General features: G+C 33.9%; 1 long non-coding RNA gene across 3 annotated transcripts in view; it reads right to left on the reverse strand.

The window, feature by feature from the left end:
* The window catches only part of LOC123280266 (uncharacterized), a 480,813-nt gene extending 468,071 nt beyond the window's left edge, over positions 1-12,742 (reverse strand). For all 3 annotated transcript variants that reach the window (XR_011497405.1, XR_011497406.1, XR_011497404.1), the window contains exon 1: positions 12,519-12,742. This is a non-coding gene — a long non-coding RNA (uncharacterized lncRNA). The remainder of the gene's footprint in view (positions 1-12,518) is intronic.
* Positions 12,743-13,083: the final 341 nt, after the last annotated feature.

The following is a 13,083-nucleotide window of genomic DNA, read 5'->3' on the forward strand; positions in this document are numbered from 1 at the left end:
CTATTTCCCTCCAAAGCCACTGTCTTTTTAAAACATGTATTTAATTTTTAAATGGCTTATACACGCTCACTGCAAACATTTTAAAAGGTGCTTCTGTTTATATCTCTCATTCTGTTATAAGTGGGGTCTACCTTTCATTTTATTCTTGTAACTCATTGTCTCTACATTTGAAGTTCATTAACTTTTGTATATAAATTTAAAATCTCTGCATTATTGTTTCTTTCTTTCCTCTAATTGCATTCACTAGACTTCCCAGAACATTCAGAATGTTGATAATGGACACACTAGTTAGTCTTTGTGATTTTAGTGGTAATTTCTATGTTACTATTCTGTGTATGATCTTGAATTAATGTTATTATGTTATTATTATGTTGTGAATTAATATGCTGTTATGAATTAATATGTTATTATGTATATAATCCATTATTCCTCAATTAAGGGCTTTTAAATAAAGAATGCATTTCTTTTTAAAACTTTATCAAATAAATTTTCAAAAAAGTGATTGTATGAGTTTTATGCTGACATATCAATAGTGAACTGTATTGATTTATTTCCTAATATTGAACCGTGTTTACATTCCTAGATTAAACTTGTCTGCTGAATTTTTAGTAAGAATTTTTACACCAGTAGTACAATGAGATTGGTTTTACTATTCTCTCATCGCCATAAGTTTATGAATGCATTATTAATGTTTTCTGGTTTCCAGAAATAATTTAGACTTTTAATTATATTTTTTCCTCTAGAAAACTTACCAAGATGTTGGAATTAAATGTCTTTTAGAAGTTTTCTAGAATTTCCCCTATGAAACTGCCCGTATCTGATGAATGTTGAGCTGTTATCCAGAGCATTTTAAACTGTGGTTTTGAAATGGAGACTTCTTAATGCTGTTACTAAAATATGATGAATACGATCATATTAGCATTAGTTGCCTTTGTTGTATTTTTAGTCTTTGAAATTATTTCTCAAGTTAACTATCCTTCTAGTTAATGTCATTTTATACAATTTATAATTTCTTATAAAATCATCCATTTAATCTAGATTCTCAAAAAGTGTGCATAGAATTGAGCAAGTAATTTACTAACTATATTTATAAACCAGAAGCTTATTTCTTTGTACTTATTTCAGATGTGCATTTTTGTCAATGTAATAACTTGGTCTACGATTTTTATTTTTCTATTTGGTCACTGTTTCTTTTGATTAATGAAAATCTCTTACTAATTTCAGCAGTGTTGACACTCCCGGTTTTCAGCACTTGTGTGTTTTCTTCATTTTCTGTTTTCGAATATATTTTGGTTGGAAATTGAGGCAAGTTTTTTTAAAGACTATTATCCAGAGCATTGTAAACCATAGTTTTGAGACATAGATTTATTAATGCTGTTATTAAAAGATAATGGATGCCATCATATTAGCATTGGCTTTTGTTATATTTTAATCATAAGTCCAAGTCTTCTTAAGCACACTATTTAGGTATGCATTAAATTGAGATGCTTCAACTATATTTACTTTTGTCTAATGTCTCAGTGTTAGCTTTAATGCTTATTTTCATGTGGATTTTAAAGTCAAAGTTATAAAATCTTGTGGATTTTTAACATGTATATTCTTTTCATATTTATTCTAGATAAATCCTGATTTGCATTCTGCCTAGAGCATTTTAAAGTCATTCTCCTCTAAAGGAAGAACATTATTCATTTGGTTGTAGCTCAAGGAGGCAAATTTCAAGAGGGAAATAAATTTCAGGAACTGATGCTCTTCTGGAAACTGCATATGAGAAATGCCCAGAAATTCATTGATTGACTATGATAGTTCTGGGTTATATGACACACTATACTATTTTCCCAAAGATACTAATTTTGTATAGATAAATAAGTATTTTTTTTCTATTTTGTTGAATCTATATTTTGGAATATATATCCCAAAACAAGATGCAAAAATAACAGCATTATAATACAAGATTTAGGAAGGTTTCTACTATTCTAAACTACATATTTGTAATTTTTTTCTTTTATTCCTTTAAAAGTTGAGAGATATTCAATGTGACATTATTTTGGCTTTTTAAAAAAAATTCTTGACCCAAGATATAGTAGACTGAATTGAATCTATACCTTGGATTATAAAACATGGAGCCATTCCAAACTGAACAGAGGAGGAATGGACACGTAAATGTGATCCTGGAATTGATGTGCCTTTCGTTTGCCTTACTGCATAAAAACTGAAATGTTACTTCAGCCTAGGGTGATGCCCTCTGAGTGGTGAAATCCCTGACTTCTTAAAGTGTCAGTAACTTTCTGTCTGAGAGGTAGGAATGCAGCAAACTTGTAGGAGAGGTCATTTCCAGCAGAGGTGAGCCGGTAGGTATTTACCACAGGTGGTTACAACCCCCTCTGCCCTGCCCTGTGAGGAAATAGATTAGCTAGATTTTAGCTTTCCTCTTTTTCAGAATTTATTAACTTTGAGGAAAACAGAATAGACACCTGAAAAGTCACATGTTCAGTCCTAAATTGCCCCACAAACAATCCTAGAATAACTACTTAAGAGTCGCTGTATAAAATAACTGTAAAGATAAGAGTTTATTACTATGCATAAAATGTATGAATTTATGTTTCTCATTTCACTAGGATATTGACTTCTAAATAAATTTCCATTTTTATAGATTCCAGGTGCCTCACCTATTTACTGTCTGGGGAATGGGCTGTTTCCACTTACTTCAGGGAATTACTTAAGAAGGCTCTTTAAATAATGATCATGCTCAACTACAGAAATTTTAGAGATTTACAGATCTTTGAGATTTTCAAGACTGGGTTAATCTATAGAAGTAATTTTTGGGGGGGCAGGGGGTGAAGATTGGCCCTGAGCCACGTCTGTTGCCAATCTTTCTCTTTTTTTTTTTCCTCAAAGCCCCAGTACACAGTTGTACATCCTAGTTGTACGTCCTTGTAGTTCTTCTGTGTGGGACGCCACCACAGCATGGCTTGACAAGTGATGTGTAGGTCCATGCCTAGGATCCAAATCAACAAACCCCAGGCTGCCGAAGCAGAGCACCTGAACTTAACCACTATACCACCAGGCTGGCCCCTAGAAATAATTTTTTTAAGCTTAAAAGCTTATTCACACTTTCTTATTCATGCTCTGCTATCTAAGTAGAGTTTTTTTAATACATGGAGGTTTTCTTGCCTGTTTCCTTGGTTGGTGTCAATTTTCTTGCATGACAGCATAGATACATGCCCATCTATTAAGAATCCTGGATGTTGTGCTTACAGCTACTTTCCTGAAATTCTACCAGATAGGGTGTGGTTAAATCAATTTCTGGTAAAGAAGGGAAATGGTGCGAGTTACTGGTGCCTGTCTCCAGCACACAAGTGGTCCATGTATTAGCTGCTGTTAACAATGACTAACCAGGTGAAACAGTTTTTTTAATCCTGAGGTCAGTGGTCACCAAAACCACCATAGAATGAAGGCAAGTGTCATCCATAATGTTCACTCTAGATTGCTATTAAACTCGACAGGCTCCCACACCATTTTACATTTTATTTAAAGTCGTCTTTCCAAGATTAATGCTATGCTCTGTTTTGTGAGTGTTCTTCTAATCACTAGTACATGAAAACTCATTCAAAGTACAAGTTAAAATTAAATTTTATTGCAGATCCTAATAATGCTCAGAAAGAGCTAGTTCAGCTTGCTGGTGAAATCTTCCTGATATTTACAGTAAGTATGTAAAATAATTTCCTCTGAAATGCTATAGCATGTATCAATCACGCCAATGCAAAATCCAAAACTCCATCTAGTGGTATAATATTCAGATTTAGGTTATAAAAGTTTGGCTCAGAATGTTTCATATAAATTTAATGATGATGTTAATATATTTGGAGGCCCCTCCAACTAAACATCACTATATAATCCTAGTCTCTGAAATACTGACACTTCTTGCAAACATCATGAACTTTTACAAACCGTGAAAATAAGACCAATCTTTAAAAGAAGATTGCCTATGATACAAGCGTGCTATTAGGTTAAATAGATTGGAGAGTCAGAACAGGTGTGTGGATGATGGTGCCTCACAACATGGAAAATTTAACTTGAGGGGCGTTTGTCTCAGGGGATTCCATTATTCTTGTGTGTCAATCAAGTCCGAGAGAACACAGTCAAAAAATAGCCTATCATTGGCTCGGACTAAGAATAGCCTTAAATGTAAGTATTTTCATTAAAAGACACACCTTTCCTACTTCCATCATTAATTCCAGAGTGTGGTTAATTCAAATCCACCCAAATATGGAGTTTCAAAAGGTGACAGTGTTGGAAATGTGCAAACTTCCAGATACTTCTGGCATAGGAAAAATCATACACACATTAATATGTTAACTAACCTATTAAGGTTAAACATTGGGCACACTCTATTTTTATAGTGGCTGACAATCACTTTAAAAAGTCATATTAAGGAGTAAATAAAATGCTTTAAAATAGTATTGAGTTTTTGAATTGTTTACTACAATTCTGACATGATGTATAATGTTATACCAAGCTAATAAATGAAAAATGATCCTTTAAATTGATTTTCTAGAATGCATTCTCCATATTTACTGTGAATCCTTATTAAATGAGCAATTTTTATGGTGCATTAGTGACATGACAAAAATGACAAGCATAATACTTCCCACCTGTTAATGGCCATTTCCTTACATCTTGAGGAAGAACAAATATATGCAAAAAATTAGCATGAGAAAAGAAGTTACAGGATAATAAATGACAGCAAAAGAGAAAGAGAGACAAGAACAACGTGGATGGGAAAAGTGCAGTTTAATAGTATGCTCTAATACCCGACACGTCATATTGCAAACATGAAAACAAATGTTAAAATGTCTTCATTTTAATGTGAAATGACAGAGTAAAACTCAAGATTCAGCCTTACAGAAAACAGTAACTTTAATCATTAAATTGAACTCATAATAGCTCTTGTAAATTCCCGTTATTTTTTAAAATGTTCAATGTAACAGTTATTACTAATAGAGCCATGCTGGGCTCAAAATATGCTAAATTGTCAGTTTCTGCATCTCAGGGAAAAATCGAGGATTTCTTTTATAATTCTCCTGGCAAATATTTTGGTTTCAAACAACTATTGGTATTTCAGTATCCATTGTATTATTTTATGTACTAATTTCTTTTATGAATTGTTCATTTTCTTTATATATTTGTAGACTATTTTTACATCTAGGTGTTTGTATTTCCTTTATTTTTGGACACATTTTACATTTGTTAGGATGATAATATTACTGAAAATTCTTCATTTTTCACTTTGCTTTTAAATTTTTTTCAGGTCGTATAAAATAAATGCATATATTCTCTCTAACTTTGAACTAGTCAAAACTTGATCAGTCTTTTCCCTCATGGAGTTCACGCTTTTATATGAAAATTTTAATTTCAAAACCTTATTTAAAATCCTCAAATCTAGTCATGGATGAAGACTAGTGATAATTTATCACCTGAAGAAAGAGACACTTTAGCAAATAATTAAATTAGTTCACAACCACACTCGATCACTGAATAAATCAACTAGACAGAATCTTGAAAATTGTCTAATATTTTGTTGTAAAAACTGTCCCTTAGTGACATAAAATGTCACTTTCCTAAATAGCATCCTAAAACCATCACAGAATGAATTTTATGATCATGAAGCTACACCTATCATATATTTTTTTAATCTGTTTCTAACTCTTCTCTGAAAAAATTCTCTCAAGGTCTGATGATGTTAATAGCTTTGGAAATATATATGCTAAGGATTGAATCATTCCCCGCAAACTCATATTTTAAAGCTCTAACCCCGAATGTGATGGTATTTGGAGATGGGGCCGTTGGGAGGTCATCAGGCTTAGATGAGCCCATGAGAATGGAGCCCTCATGATGGGATTAGTGCCCTTTTAAGAAAGAACACTTTCCCTCTCTCTCTCTCTCTCCCCCGGATGGCACTGAGGAAAGGCCATGCACAGTCATCTTCAACACGGAGAGAGTCCTCTCCAGACAAAGACCCTGATGGCACCTTGACCTTGCACTTTCAGTCTCCACAACTGTAAGAAATAAATTCCTGTTGTTTAAGCACCAGTCTATGATATTTTGTTATAGCAGCCTGAGCTGACTAATACAATATGCATTTATTATAAAAATTGTAGAAGCATTATTTATACTATTGTATCTACTATAAGAACATTTTTTCCGTGCCTTATAAAAGTTATCTCTTAACTAACAACTCTAGATCTAAAGAGATACACTGTAGTTTGAAAGATCCTATGGGAACAGGTTATAATTGCCAACCTGTATAGCAACAAATGTGACAAAAATTATATATAAATATATAAGTGTAAATGCTGATCAAAGTTTCAACTCCTGCTGTATCTCCATTTGAAAGTCAAATAAATAGAGAACATATGTGTGTGTATTAAATAGTGTATGTGTGTCTGTGTGTGCAAGCATGTGCAGGTGTATATACTAACTGTAAATTTTAGTTCCACACAATTCATCATTTCTTGTAGATTTCATTTGTTTATATTATTAATGTAATTGTTCCACAGCTATTTAAAAAAAGTTATTACATTTTTTTTTGCTACTTTTCATGTTGACCACTCCTGGTTACTATAACTCCTATTACAAAATCTCTGTTTCATACAACTATTAGAAAACTAAGTAAGCCAAATGAGAAAAAAAATTATAGGTCAATATTCCTGCATACCTGCTCAAATAAACAAAATATTTGTGATTATGCTTACTTCTTAATCAATCAAAACATATCTATTTCATATCCACCACTGTGCTTGCCACTGTAAAAGATAGAAAGCAAAACTGCTGTAGTCAAAGGTCTTAACTTTAATTGAAGAAACAAACATGCATAATAATTCGGTTCTAAACTCTAGTCTAACACAGGGAAATTATGATAGCAACACGGGGAAAGGTTCCTTGACTACAGTCACTGGGAAAATAGTTAGATGGAAGAGGTAGACACTGAAAATTGCTGTTTTGGGAGGGTAAAATGTAGTATTTATGCTGTTCAACCACTGATACCATTTAGGGATGGTGTGATAATCAAATATCGAACAGTCAGACATTACAGGCACAGACAAAGATCAGAGGAGGAATCTTGTTAGGCTAGGCTTTGTTTCTTTAGTTTCTGAATTCCTTAGTGCTTTTAATCACAAACTTTGCAGTACTTTGGTTAATCTCAAGCACTTCACTCACTTGAACACATGCCCTGTGCCAAGACCACAATCAAATTTTCATTTATTCTAACAAAGGGTGTATTTTGAATCATTGCTCAAGATTCCATTTTTATGCTCACAGTTCCATTTTTATGAAAACAGGAGCAATAGATTAAGTCAAATTATGTGTAGAACTTTGTCATTTCATTATCTTAGAGCAAGAAAATTGTCTTTAATATATCAATGAAAAATAAACCAGAGAAATTATAATTAAGGATCCAATAATAGCACCTGTTTAGTGTCTATGACAAAAGGGTCACTAAATCGGACATCAGTTTTAATAAATCAGTCATTTTGCTAGGCATCACACACATATACCATATTTTGTCCTCACACAAACATCAAATTGGAAATTATTATACCCATTTGAAAATAGGGAAACAGTTTCAAAGTAGTTAAAAAGCTTAACCCATTACTATAGAGTCATGGTTTATATCCTGTTTTCTCTGACTACAAAGTCCGCTATACAACCTTGCAAAAATAATACAATCAGATAAAGCTTAGAGTTTAAAAAAAATGTCTTAAATGCTAATGTTCCCAGAGTTATGTCTTAAATCCGTCTATTCTTTGCTGTCTTTTTGGCAACATATAGAACTTCTTCACTGCTTCAATCACCTTTTATACTGCCAGGTGTTGCTTAACCATGGCGATACTCTCTGAGAAATATTTTGGAAGGTGATTTTGCCATTACGCGAACATCCTGGAGTGTACGTACACAAGCCTAGATGATACAGCCTACTGCACATCTAGACTATAGTATGAATCCTAGGGAACCACCACTATATGTGCGGTCTGTCATTGATTAAAACGTCTTTAGGCAGCGTGTAACTTTATATTCAAAACTGAACCTTCATTTTTTGTTATTCAGATCCATATAGCCAACCGATATCTCAGCCTGGAGACACCTATTACTTGACATATCCATCACCGAACTTAACTGCTGTCTTCCCAAACTTGCTCATTCCATGCCAAGATATCATTCAATAGTTCTACCATTCATCCATTACCCAAGGAAGAACCTTTGATGTCAACACTGACTTCTCTTTGTTCACGATTTTCACTATGTTCAGTTAATTCGAACTCCTACGTATCTTATTAATCTTTCTCATCCTCTTTATGATAATAGCAACTACACCAGGTTAGGTCATTAATAACTGTGGGCTGAATTATAACGACAGCTGAAGGTAATCCTACCTACTATGAATCCAGACTGAATTCGGAATTACCTTTCTAAAACAAAAATCAGATCAAGTCTTTCCCTCACTTAAAAGTTTTCAATAGCTTTCCTTGTTCTTATTAAAATTCAATTCCTTACAAGAATTGCAAGATCTTTCATGATCTGGTTTCTGCTTTCAACTTACTTCTTGTCCTCACAAATTCCATGCTACAACTGTACTTTACTACTTTTAAAATTGGAATATGGCATGTTCTCTCTTCTCTGCATTCTTTGACATATGACAATTTCTCTGGCAGCATAAAACCTCGCCTAACTCTTATTCATTGTATTGGTTTCCTACTGCTATTGTAAAATTTTCAAAAACTTGATGGTTTCAGCAACACAAATTTATTATCTTACAGCTCTGTATGACAGAAATCTGAAATGGGTCTTATTGGGCAATCATGCTGTTTGGCTGGGCTGCGTTGCCTTTGAAGGTTGTAGGGGAGAATCCATTTCCTTGCCTCTTTGAAGCTTCTAGAGCCTGCCTGCATTCCTGAGCCTGTTGCTCTATTTTCAAATCCAGAAATGGCTGGTCCAATCTTTCTCACATCATTTCACTCTGACATTGACTTCCCTGCTTCCTTCTTATACTTATTAGAGCCTTTGTAATTACATAGGACCACCCAGATGATCTGGGGTAACCTTCCCATCTCAAATCACTTCATTTAATCATACCTGCAAAGTGCCATTTTCAATGTAAGGCAACAACATGTCCATAGGTCCTGAGAATTAGGATGTGAACATCTTTAGGGGTTCACTATTTTGCCTACCATACTTAGGCTTAAATTTTCAGATTAAAGGTAAATTCTTCTCAAAAGCTCCATATCATGGGTATATGCAACTCCTATATATTACCATAACTTCGTGTGTTCTTATCATGCAAGAGTAAACAAGACAATCACTGAGATCACATGGTTTATAGTCTAGAATGATAAAGAAGATTAAACAAGTATGCACATAGGGACAGGAATTTGACTCGCTATTGTATTCCCAGTGACAATAAAAATTCATGCCATCTAGTAAATATTTAAATATTGTGAGTGAATGAGTGAATAAATAAGTAGAAAGTACTTTTTCTCCTTAAAAGTATTTAATGCATTTCACAAAGCATCTTCTAATCATTAAACTTGTATTTATTTGTAAAGGTATTTTTTAATCAATATCTAGTCCAGCCTTACAGTCTTATTTTGCCTTTCTGGTTTCAATCCTAGTCTGGAGAAAAGGTTTACACTACCAAAAACACTGATGACTTTGAATATCTGACTCATAGAAAACATTTAATTAAAGTAATCATTCCATACAATTTTTCCATACATACACTCTTTCTATACCCTTGCAATAAACAATCTGAAAATGAAACTAAGAAAAACATTCCTTTCACAATAATATGAAAAAAATACTAGGCATAAATTTAACAAAGAAATAAAAAATTTATAATCTGAAAACCACAAAATGTTAGGAGAAATTAAACCACATCTAAATAACTGGAAAAACATCCCATGTTCACAATCTGAAGATTTACCTTGTGGAGATGGCAATACTCCCCAAACCTATCTACAGATTCAACACATTCCTCATCAGAAACCCAGCTGATTTCATTGTAGAAATGGACAAGCTGATTCTAAAATTCACAGGGAATTGTATGCGATCCAGAATAGCCAAAAGAACCTTGAAAAACAAAATATAGTACATCACCTCACACACCCCGATTTCAAAGCTTGCTACAATGCAATGGCAATCAAGACAGTTTTGCACTGATACAAGGACAGAGACAGAGAGTAATGGAACAGAATTGAAACCCAAGATACCTACACATTGATTTTCTACGAAAGTGCCAAGACTATCCAAGGAGAAAAGAACAATCTTTTCAGTAAATGGTGCTGGGACAACTGAATACCCACATGCAGAAAAGTGAAGTTAGACACTTAATTCATACCATTTGCAAAAATTAACTCAAAATTGATCAAAGACCTAAATGTAAGAGCCAAAGCTTAAAACGTTTAGAAGAAAACATAGGGTAAATCTCTATTACCTTGGATTTGGCAAAGGATTCTTAGAAACAACACAGAAACATAGGTGACAAACAAACAAAAACATACATAAACTGGATTCATCAATATTAAAAACTTAGTGCTTCAAAGATACTACCAAGAAAGTGAAAAGAAAACCCAAGGAATAGGAAAAAATATTTGCAAATGACATATCTGATAAGCAACTTGTGTCTAAAATATATAAAGAACTGTTACAACTCAATAATAAAAATGCAAATAATGCAATTAAAAGATGGGCAAATGATTTGAATAAACATTTCTTCCAGGAAGACATACCAGTGGCCAGTAAGAATATGAAAATATGCTCAACAGCATTAGTCATCTGGAAAATGCAAAGCCAGAACACAGTGAGATGTCATACCCGCCAGGCTGGTTAGATTCTTATAGCCAGATAGCAAGTGTTGGTGAGAGTATAGAGAAATTGGAACAGTGATACACTGCCTGTGGGAATGTAAAATATTGCAGCCACTTTGGAAAACTCTCTGGTAGTACCTCTAATGGTTAAAGATACAGTTTCCACATGACTCAGCAATTCCACTCCTAGGTTTATACTCAAGAGAAATGAATACAAATGTCCACACAAAAACTTGTATATGAATATTTATAACAGCATTATTCATATAGCCAAAAGGTGGAAACAATCCGTATATCCATCAACCACAGCATGGATAAACAATATGGTGTTTCCCTACAACAGAATATGCAGATGTAAAAGGAATGAAGTACTGATACAGTCAACAAGATAGATGAATCTGGAGAACATATGGCAAGTGAAAGTAACCAGTCACAAAATACCACGTTACACGATTGCATTCATATGAAATGTCCAGAACAGAAAAATAGAGAGAGACTGAAAGTAGCTTAGTGGTTGTTTAGGGATGAGAGTGGAGATTGTGGGGACAAAGGGATGCTAGTCCCAGGGTAAAGGGTCTTCTACAATTGACTGGAGTAATGACTGCACGTATCTATGAAGATACTAAAAAATATGAATTTCAATCTTAGCATGGGTGAAGTGTATGGCAGATGAATACTCAAACTGTTTAAAAACAGTCAACTAATGCAAACGTCATTGTAAAAATAAAAATATTGAACACTGTATCTCTTAAATATTAAACAATAAAGAAGAAAAATACTTGGCAACACCACTATTGAAATAAATATATTCTTTTAAAACGCGTATGCATTGCTTAACTTGTTGGATGCCTATGACATCACTGGTATGTTAAAATCAAAAACAATGGAGAACAGCCTTGAAAATTCCCTGAGCAGACAAAGCTAGTTTAGTTATTCAAGCAAAGTTTAAGTTAGCTTATTCTGTAAGACCAACTTGACCTGGGTCATTTCTTGTTTATGCCTTTGGAAATCATAAGCAAAACTGAAACTGTTTCCCAAAATTGATAGGAAGTAAGCACTAACCAACTACCTAGCATTTAAGATAATTCTAGCATTATAACCAATCCCTGTAAAAGAACAGCCACTGCCTCCTCACTCTGTAAGCTGCTTTCCAACAAGATATTCCTGAGCCTCCTTCCATATTTGGTTGGAGTGCTCCCGGTTAGCAACTGTCTTTTAGGTGTGTGCACAATAAATTTTTATTAATTACTGCTTTGGTGACTCATGGGTTTTACCTCTGTTACTTCTGAACTTTTGACAGGTCAAATAAAGCATTCGTTAAGGACAGTTAAAAGTTCCTTAAAGCTCTCATGCAGACGCTTGGAAATCAAATCTTACTTTTTTACCAAATGATATACACCTGTGCCAGGCTGATGTGTTTAGCTGAATAGAGATTCCAATTTGCAGCTCTTTTATCTTTGTTCTTCTAACACTGTTTCTGTTATTCTTATTTAATATTATCACTCAGCCATAGAAATTTTATTCTAGTTTCTATACAAATAACCAGTACAAAATATCATAAGTAGTTTGAGAGAATAAACATGATGTAAAGTTTATTTCAATCTAACTGAGAATAAAGGTCTGCCCAATTAGTGGGAAAAAAAATATGGTACCTACTTGTTACATGATGGTTTCGTTGAGAAGTAGATTCTGAGGCAGAAAATAGACAGCAGGGAGTTTATTAAGGAATTCTCCTGGGATGAATAGCTGTGCATGAGCAAAGAAAGAAGCCGGATCAGTCACAGAAAGAAGTCAAGGCTGCAATGCTGTTTCAGTGGAATGGCTCAGCCATCTCTGCAGGGAGTGCTCAAGATGGAATGACCCATCAGAGCTGTTCCAAGATGTGATGAGAAAGCAGGGTATTTTTCCTCACGTCTAGAGCAACCACTGGATATGGACCAATAAGGGATGGGGTCATTGACCTTTGGCAATGATCTTCAGCTGAGGTGATCATGAAGCATCATGGAGTTAATCTCTGACGAGGGTTGATAGCTAAGTACTGGATACCTGCAGCACTCACGCCAGCTGGGCTACTAAAATCTTTATTTCTGAATACAGATAAAGGCATTGCATCTCAAGACCACTATGCTGCTAAAAGAAATATTTATTGCTGTAAATTATATGGTAATCTAAATGAATACTTAGTAAACTATTTCTAAATAAAATATAATAAAAAATAAGG

This window comes from Equus asinus, chromosome 23, assembly GCF_041296235.1.
Source record: "Equus asinus isolate D_3611 breed Donkey chromosome 23, EquAss-T2T_v2, whole genome shotgun sequence".
Taxonomy (NCBI): Eukaryota; Metazoa; Chordata; class Mammalia; order Perissodactyla; family Equidae; genus Equus; species Equus asinus.